A 10,081-nucleotide genomic window follows, 5' to 3' on the forward strand; every position below is an offset into this window, starting at 1 on the left:
AAGCAAGAAAAAAACACTACTTTTGTTGTTAAGTCATTTTTCAGTCATGGCCTACTCTCTATGATCCCATTTAGGATTTTCTTGGAAGAGATACTGGAATGGTTTGCCATTTCCTTCTCTAGCTCATTTTACAGATGAGGAACTGAGGCAAAGAATGTTCATTGACTTTCCCAGAGTCACATAGGTAGTAAGTATCTGAGGCAGATCTTCATAACTCCAGGCCCCACACTTTATCCATTGTGCCACCTAGCTGCCCCAGAAGGAAACTTAGATGTCACATAATCCAACTTCCATACTTGACAGTTGAGGAAACTGAGAGTCCAGAAAAACTAAATAACTAACCCAGGTTCACACAGATAGTAACAGAGGATGAGATTTGAAACCATATCCTTTCACTTCTAATCTCATGCTTTTTCTATCATACTACACTTTCAGTTTTTCTAAAGTCTTCCTCTTGCCACCCATCCTTCTTAGTAATTAACAAAAAATGTCCTCCTCCTTTATGCACAGAGTTTTCCTCCACCCCTAACTCCAAACTTCTTTTTCCTTCAATTTTGTAATCTCATTAAGGATATAGCCTTTCTCACTGCTCACTACCTCTATAACCCCTTCATGTAAATGCTTTTGTGAAAAAGACTTGGTGTTGTCTGAGATGTTTCATGGAGCTCTTCACCTCCTCATTTCTCAAAGTATAGATGAGGGGATTCAGCAAAGGGGTAACGACCATGTAGAACACAGCCACCACCTTGTCAATGGAGAAGCTAGTCTCTGGTCATGTGTAGGTGAAGATACAGTGTCCAAAGAAGAAGGCCACCACAGTGAAGTGAGCTGTGCAGGTAGAGAGTGCCTTCCAGCATCCTTCAGCTGACTGCTTCTGGAGAGACACACCAGGATAACTGTGTAGGAAGTCACCAGAGCCAGAAAGCAAACAAGGGAGATGGTTCCACTGCTGGACACAATAAGTGCCCCTGTCAGGTATGTATCTGTACATGCCAGCTTAATGACAGATGGCACATCACAGAAGTAGCTATCAATGACATTGGGGCTACAGTAGGGCAGGCAGGTAGTCAGAAAGGTTTGCACGAGGGAGTGAATAGTGCCTCCCAAGGGAATCAATGGAAAAAAAAAGTGAAGGAAGATGGTCTAGCCATACTAGATCTCAAACTATATTATAAAGTGGTAATTATCAAAACAATCTAGAAGTGGCTAAGAAATAGAATGGTGGACTAGTGGAATACATTAGGTATACAATAGATTATAGTAAATGACTATCACAATCTTGTATATGATAAACCCAAAGATCTAAACTTTGGGGACAAAAACTCATTATTTAACAAAAACTTTTGGGAAAACTGGAAAACAGTATGGTAGGAATTAGGTATAGATTACCATCTCACACTGTATACCAAAATAAGGTCAGGACAGGAACATGATTTACACATAAAGGGTGATACCATAAGCAAATTGGGAAAGCATGAAATAATTTATCTGCCAGATTTACAAATAAGGGAAGAACATAGAACCAAACAAGATATATAAAGCCTTATGAAAGGTAAAATAGATGATTTTGATTATAGGAAATTACAAAGTTTTCAAACAAACAAAATCAATGCAGCCAAAACTTTCTAGAAAGCAGAAAAGTGGGGGGAAATGAGTATCTCTGATAAAGGCCTCATTTCTCATATAGAGAACTGAGTCAAATTTTTGAGAACACAAATCGTTCCTCAATTGACAAATGGTTGAAGAATATGAACAGGCATTTTTCAGATGAAGAAATCAAAGCTATCTGTAGTCATATGAAAAAATGCTCTAAATCACTATTGATTAGAGAAATGCAAATTAAAACAACTTTGAGGTACCACCTCACACCTATCAGATTGGCTAATATGACAAAAAAGGAAAATGATAAATGTTAGAGAAGGTGTGGGAAAGCTGGGATACTAATGCACTGTTGGTGGAGTTGTGAACTGATCCAACCATTCTGGAGAGCAATTTGGAATTATGCCCAAAGGGCTATAAAACTGTGCATACCCTTTCATGCAGCAATACCACTGCTAGGACTATATCCCAAAGAGATTTAAAAAATGGAAAAGGACCTATTTGTACAAAAATATTTATAGCAGCTTTTTTGTGGAGGTTAAGAATTGGAAATCAAGGGAATGACCATCAATTGGGGGATGGCTGAACGACTTGTAGTTTGTGATTATGATGGAATATTATTGTGCTATAAGAAATGACAAGGCAGGATGATTTCAGAAAAACTTGTAAAGACTTACATGAACTGATGCAAAGTGAAGTGAGCAGAAACAGGAGAATGTTGTACGCAATGATAACAATATTGCACAATGATCTACTATGAATGACTTAGCTATTGTCAGCAATACAATGATCCAAGACAATTCCAAAGGACTAATGATGAAACATACTATCCTCCTCCAAAGAAAGAACTGATATTGTCTGGATACAGACTGAAGCATACTATTTTTCACTTTTTTTCTTTCTTTCATTCTTTTGTTGTTGTTCTAGTCTTATACAAAATGACCAATATGGAAATGTTTTACATGATTGCACATGTATAACCTGTATGGATTGCTTACCATCTCAGAAAGTGGGGAAAGAAGGGAAGGAAGGATAGAATTTGAACTCAAATCCACTCTGGGAGCAGAACCCAACTTTAACATAAACTTAAAAAAAAAAGATCACATAAAAAAAAACAACTCTAACATAAAGTTAAAAAAAGCAATGTTAAAAAATTGTTTTAACATGTAATTGGGGGAATTTTTTTCTTTTGTTTTTTTTTCTCTTTTGTTTTTGTTGTTGTTTTGTTTCTTCTTTCTCATGATGCATTCCATTGGTCAAAATTCTTCTTTACAACTTGATTATTGTGTAAATAAGTTTAAAGCAAAGTTATGTGTAGAAGATATATCGGATTCCATGCCATCTTGGGGAAGGAGTGGGGAGGAGGAGAAGAAAATCTGGAACTCAAAATCATGAGGAACTGAGTGTTGTAAACTAAAAATAATAAATCTTAATTTAAAAAAAGAAAAAAAAGAAAATATCAACAGATCAAATAACACAAACCAGTAGACAGGCTTCTAGCTTTCTGTCCAACATCTCAGTACATAGTTACCAGGGAAGCACCAACATCTGAGTTTTCAAGCCCTAGGGGGCTCTTAACAATGGCTGCTGAGAGTCTTGTCTAGTCAAATCACAGCACACTCTTCCAGTGAGTGAGAGCCCCAAACAAAATGCTAACCTCTGAGTTTATATACCCTTCTTAGGGCTGGAAGGCTTCATACCTAATAAGCAAAAGGGTGTGGGCCTGGGGCTTGGCACCTAGCAAGACTTAATCAAAGGCACTCCATTACTTTAGCATTCTGAAAGAGAAAACCTAAAAAAGTCCCACCTTAATTACCAATACAAAATCCTGCTTCAGACAGCTGTGTGATCCTGGGCAAGTCACTTGACCTCCCTAAACTTCAGTTCCCCCATCTGTAAAATGAGGATTAAAAATAGCACTTACTTCATAGAATTGTTGGGAAGATCAAACAAAATAACATATGTAAGTTCTTTGTAAACATTAAAAGCTATGTAAATGCTAAAATTTTTTAAAAAGACAGGGAGTATCTTAAATGCTTTTGCCCTTGCCCTTGCAGTGGTAGCACCAACAAATGCCCGGCATATTGCAAAAACACAATAAATTCCTATCAAGGTTGTCCCCTCAAGCAGCTGTCATATCTTCTTAGATCTTCCTCTTTTATCTCATAAAGCTTTAAAACAAATCTCTTGTTTTCCTCCACATACTTAAAAGCCTCAACCACATGCTTGGCATTAGTATTTATGACATTGTTCTTATGAAATCATTCATGCTCCTGACATTATTGTTACAAGACCATGTTGTTATTTTTTGTTCATCCTCAGTTACTTGTCTTTAGAGGCATCTTCTGATCCCTCTTCAGCCAACATTTCCTGTAGAATTATATGCCATAATTTTGAAATCATAATATTAGTTTTTTTAAAGCATTGAGCCCAGTGCCTGGCACAGAGTAGCCACTATATAAATGCTTGCTCTTTCCCCCTTTTTCGCTATATATTATATGCGTGTCTGTTATCCAATAAAATGCAAGTTCCTCAAGAGCATACGTTATTTTTTTCTTTGTATCCCTAGCACCTAACATAATGACTAGCACATAGTAGGTACTTGATAAATGTTTGTTGATCAAGTGATTGATTGGAAGGAGCCTCAGAAGTCATTGTCCAGTCCCTCATTTTACAGATGAGGAAATGAGGCCCAAAGAGGTTGTCATGGGAAAAAAGCTCTCTGGATTCATGTGGTAGGTAATGTCTGCCAAATGCATATTTACCACAGAATACAGAAATTATAAAGGTAAAAACCTATATTCTATTGTTATGCTCACACGTAGGTTTGGGTCTCAGAGATACATGAACCTTTATTAGGATGCTAATCAGATTTTTTATGTTCATAATTATGTCAGAGTGACAGAGAAATAATTCTTTTACATGTTGCAATCATAGATGGTTCACTGAATTACTTACAGCAGAGGTAATGATTGCACAGAGGTATGTGAATAGAATATCAGGGCCATAAAGGTATTGATGTGATTTAGTGATTGGCTACAGAATGTGCCTCTGACTATAGATCTACCAAGGAGATAGGGAAGAGGAAAATGGAAGGAAGGATTATGGAATGAAGATCATAGAGAGGAAATGATAGTGAGCTCTAGACCACGATTAAACCATGATGGGTACCAGGGTCATGACCCAACTAATATAGCCCTAAGTCAACTTAGAATCAGAATGTTTACTGTCAGCTGGTTTATTGGTCAAATAATTTCTTAGATTTAAGTATTCTTGCATCTTTTTTACTGCATTTTCTGAACTTTCATCTTTCTTCATATATAAACCATTCCCTACAGACTAAACCAAGTTGAGGGTAACCAATAGACCTCAAACCCATTGGTGAGTTAGGGGGATGTCAACCCCAAACATGTGAAGACTTCCCCTGCTGGAATAGGTATATGAGAATAATTTGTTCCAATATAGCCAAGAAAGTGGCTGAAGCAGGCACTGTGGAGTACCTAGAACTTGGTGAGACATCAAAGATGCCAAGGTTATCCAATGCATCCTAAACCATAGTGAATTATCTTGACTTTCATCCTGTCACTGGACTTTGATGACTCTGGAAGAGAGAGTAAGACTGACAACTTTGTGCAACTCTGTCTCATTCAAATCCAATTCATGTTGAGTCAAGATATCACCCCTAATGTCATTTGTCTCCTTCAAATGAAAAAAAAAAAAAACATGCCTCCACGGTGGAGAAGGAAGGGCCGGGAAGACAGATACTAGAACTATAGGCTTTCAGTGGTAATGGCACATGAAAAAGTGTAGAAAGTATTTAAGAGTTCCAGGTAGAGTTTTTTGTCTAGGCTAACTAGTCCAAGGGTGAAATGGTGGGTTCAGAATCCTTCTTCCTCTTCCCCCAGGCCACATTAAGTATGGTGATCTTGACATCCCAAATGAAGTGAAAAGTTTCTATTTGGGCTTTGGTGCCATAAATCGAAAAAGAAGGGAGAAAGAAAGAAAGAAAGAAAGAAAGAAAGAAAGAAGCAGAGAGAGAAAGAAAGAAAAATATAAAATGAAGAAAGAAAGAAAGAAAGAAAGAAATAAAGAAAGAAAGAAAGAAAGAAAGAAAGAAAGAAAGAAAGAAAGAAAGAAAGGGAGGAAGGAAGGAAGGAAGGAAGGAAGGAAAGAAAGGAAGGAAGGAAAGAAAGGAATAAGCTGAAGAGAGATTTGGAACTGAGAAGTGGCCCTAAGATTTCTATTTCACCACACCCTCAAGTAAAGAATTTTCTAATGTTCAGTTTGTGGTACTCTAGGTTAGAACTACAGAATCATAAAATTTTAGAGTTTCCACTCAATGAAGAAAAGCTATCTGCAACATCAACCTCTGTTTAAGTTCCACTCCTGATTAGACATCACAAAACAGGACTTTCCATTGTTGGACAGCTCATAAGGTTAGAAATGTCTTCATATCTCTATATAACTTATATCCATTTGCTCCTATGACAAACTTCAGAAGCTATAGAGAATAACACTTACCCCTCTTCTACATGACAACCTTTCAAATATTCTTTACAGCTTTGTGTCCTCTATAAATTTAGTGAGCATCATATCTCTCCTAGATGATCCCATTTATAGACTACATATACCCAGTATCCTCAATCCTTCTTCATATAACATGATTTCTAGATGTTATATCTCTTTTGATTTTCTTGAAATGTCTTCCAGTTTGTCAATGTCCCTTTTAAAATGTAGCAACTAGAACTAAGTACAATATTTCGAAGTTGGACTGACCAATATGGCACCACCTCCTTGCTGTTACTTATACGAGACAGTCAATCTCCCCACTCTGGGCATTTCCATTAGCTTTCTCTCATGCTTGGAATTCTCTCCCTTCTGTTATTTGCCTCCCAGCATCCCTGGCTTCCTTTAAGACCCAGCCAAAATCTCATCTTCTTCAAGAAGCCTTTCCTTGTCCTCCTTAATCTTAGTGCCTTCCTTCTGCCTTTCTTTTCTCTCCTTTCTTTCTTTCTTTCTTTTTTTCTTCCTTTCTTTATTACTTACTCACTCACTCACTCATTCATTCACAGAGGCAGATAGTGGTACAGTGGATAAAACTCTGGGCTTGGAGTCAGGAAGACTTGAGTACAAATCCTGCCTCAGACACCTAAGAGCTGTGTGACTCTGGACAAGTCATTTACCCTATGTTTACCTCAGATCCTTCAACTGTAAATGGGGATAATAATAGCATCTAACTCACAAGGTTACTGTGAGGATCAAATGAGATAGTATTTGTAAAAAGCTCTTAGCACAGTGTAGGGCACATAGTCAGTACCATATAAATGCTTATTCCCTTACTTCCCCTGTCTTACTACAAATGTGGACTGTATTAAATATAGGTACCTCACCAAAAATCTCAACCCATAATACTAATGCAATGAGTCCAACAAGTATTTCTCCAATTTATTCTGAATAAATCTTGTTTATATATAGTTGTCTTTGTCCTTTCTTTGTATTCCCAGTACTTAACACAGTGCCCAAAGCAAAATAGGTGTTTCATAAATGCTTCTTGCCTAGACTCTTCCTTCTTTGCTAAGGGCATTCATTTTCTGTTAAAAGTTTCCTAATTGGGGAGGAGAAAGGCAGAGATAGAATGGGGTAAATTATTTCAAATAAAACTGGCAAGAAAAAGCAGTTATAATGGAAGGGAAGAGGGGGCAGGTAAAAAGGAATGAGTGAATCTTGCTCTCATCGGATTTAACTTAAGAATAGAATAACATACACACTCAATTGGGTATCCTACCTGTAATGGTAATCAGGGTGGGGCTTTTTGCTGTTCTTCCATTAAATGCCTTTAATGATTCTGGCCTTTGTTGGAATGGGGCTGGTAAAGTGGGATCTTGTCTTGGAATGTTTATCAGCACTAAGACAATCAAGAGTCCTTGACTTGTATAGGATGTGATACTGGGGATGGGCAACTTCCACACACCCAGCCTGGGTGAGGTTAGAGCCCTCAGGGCTCTGAACAGGATATAATTGAGGGGAGCTTGGTGTTTGACTTTTGGGGCTTACTCATGGAAGGAGTGTTGAGACTCTGGGCAAGCCTTTGTAACTGCTCCCGGCTTTGCTAACCCAGACCCGTTGTTTCTTCTCTGGTAAATATGTACCATGATTTGATCAGACAAGGTCTGACTATTGATGTTTGTAATTTCTGTTTGTATTGCTCTGAAGTTCAGGGGACTGATCTTTTCCCCCAGAACTAAGTGAATGATATATGTATGTTTAATTAAACTGAAATTGTTTACCCCTTAAAGTTGCTTTCCTTAGAAAAGCAGATAAAAGACCCTGTGTTGGCAGCCCTCTGTGTGCTGGCTGTTGTTGGTCTTACACAGCCACAGTAGCTGCTAGCCAGATTGTTGTTACATTACCTTACAGGGAAGTAGGGGGAAGAGGACAAGACGGGGGAGGGGGAGATGCTAGAAGGGAGGGCATATTGGGGGAGGAGGTAGTCAAAAGCAAACACTTTTGAAAAGGGACAGGGTCAAAAGAGAAAATTGAATAAAGGGGGACAGGATAGGATGGAGGGAAATATAATTAGTCTTTCACAATATGACTCTTATGGAAGTGTTTTGCATAATGATACATGCGTGGCCTATGTTGAATTGCTTCCCTTCTCAAGGAGGGTGGGTAGGGAGAGAAAAAGGAAGAGAATTTGGAACTCAAAATTCTAAAAACAAATGTTTTTTAAAAAGCTGTTTTTACACGCAACTGCGAAATAAGATAGACAGGCAGTGAGGTATAGAAATCGATCTTGCCCTACAAGAAAGTAAGGGGAAAAAGGATGGGAGGAAGTGTGGTGATAGAAGTGACAGCAGACTGGGGAAAGGAGCAATCAGAATTTATGCCATCTTAGGGTGGGGAGGAGGGTAAATGGGGAGAAAATTTGTAACTAAAAATCTTGTGAAAATCAATTTTGAAAACTAAAAAATATTAAATAAAAAATCAATTAGTTAATTAACTTTTAAGAAAAGTTTCCTAATTGTAAAGCCTATCTAAATGTCTGTGATTGGTGTTTGTTCTTTTGTTGTTTGTTGTTATTGAATGGAATTGACTCCGAGCTCTACCAGGTTCTGCCAAGTTGGAACATCTTCAAATCTAGATTCAATAATGGACTATATATGTCATTGAAGGACCAGGCTGTATAAGTCAAAGAGGCATGTCACCAAGTTGTCCTCAGGGTGCTGAATTTTTCAGCCATGGAAACTCTCAAAGACTATCTAATCTAATAAGTCATAGAGAAGTTACAATCTTCCTCAACAGAGATAGTACCTCCACCATAGAAATCACAGATCTTCAAGGCAATGAAATACTATTATGACAATAAGTAACTCCTACCGCTCAGCCCTTTCTTTTGTATGTGCTCATGAACGATCCGTTTAATAACTTCTTCTAAAATTATGCCTTTTCCAGAGTCTGCTGTTGTTCAATAGCTCAGTCATGTCAGACTCTTCGTGACCCCATAGACCATAGCACGCCAATACTATCAATGAGGTTTTCTTGGCAAAGATACTGGAGTGATTTTCCATTTTCTTCTCCAGTAGATTAAGGCAAACAAAAGTTAAGTGATTTGCCCAGAGTCCTGCCGTTAATGTCAGAGGTTGACTTTGAACTCAAATCTTCCTTACTCCAAGCCAAGTGCTCTACTCACTGAGTCACCTAGCTTCCTCCAATTTATCATCCCCTTATTTTATAAAAAAAACAATAGAGAAATTATATTATGAAAGCTTTTGATACTCACATTCTTGGACCTAGTAGTACCAGGGCTGGGATCTTATCCTAAAGAGATTATTGACAAAACAGAAGAAAAAGAAGTTAACGCCCACACCCCCCAAAAAATTCTCATAGTACAATATATTAGAGCAAAAAAACCTGGAAACAAGTTAGGTGCCAAGTGACTAGACAATGGTTGAATAAGTTAGGATACATAAATGTAGTGCAATGTTATTGTGTCATTCTATAAAAATAACTTCTATAGGGGCCAATGTAACTGTGTTAATCTCTCATCCCAGCCAAATACTAGTGGATGAGCTCCAGAAGCTCTAAGTTTCTAAGGTACAGCAATGATACTCTAAAACTATCATGTATTATTGTGTATTATACTTATCTGTGTTTATGTCTTATTCTTTCATTAGACCATAAAAACTTACTAGCTGTGTGATTTTGGGCATGTCGCTTAACCTCTATTTGCCTCAGTTTCGTCAACTGTAAAACAGAGATAATAGTACCTACCTCTCAGAGTTATTATGAAAAGCAAGTGAGATAGTGTTTATGAAAGCACTTAGCACAGTAATGAGCATGTAGTAGGTGCTATATAAATGTTTATTCCCTTCTGCCCCATAATAATAAACTCCCCAAGAACAGAGATTACATGTTATATAAAGTTTATCACCATGAGAGTCTAACAGAGTATTATGCACATTTTTGTTGTTGCTCAGTCATT

General features: G+C 37.6%; 1 pseudogene; it reads right to left on the reverse strand.

Moving 5' to 3' along the window:
- Window positions 1-610: 610 nt before the first annotated feature.
- On the reverse strand, window positions 611-1,104 carry LOC118829699 (annotated as a pseudogene).
- Window positions 1,105-10,081: the final 8,977 nt, after the last annotated feature.

The sequence above is a fragment of the Trichosurus vulpecula genome, chromosome 8 (genome assembly GCF_011100635.1).
Source record: "Trichosurus vulpecula isolate mTriVul1 chromosome 8, mTriVul1.pri, whole genome shotgun sequence".
In the NCBI taxonomy this organism is placed as follows: domain Eukaryota; kingdom Metazoa; phylum Chordata; class Mammalia; order Diprotodontia; family Phalangeridae; genus Trichosurus; species Trichosurus vulpecula.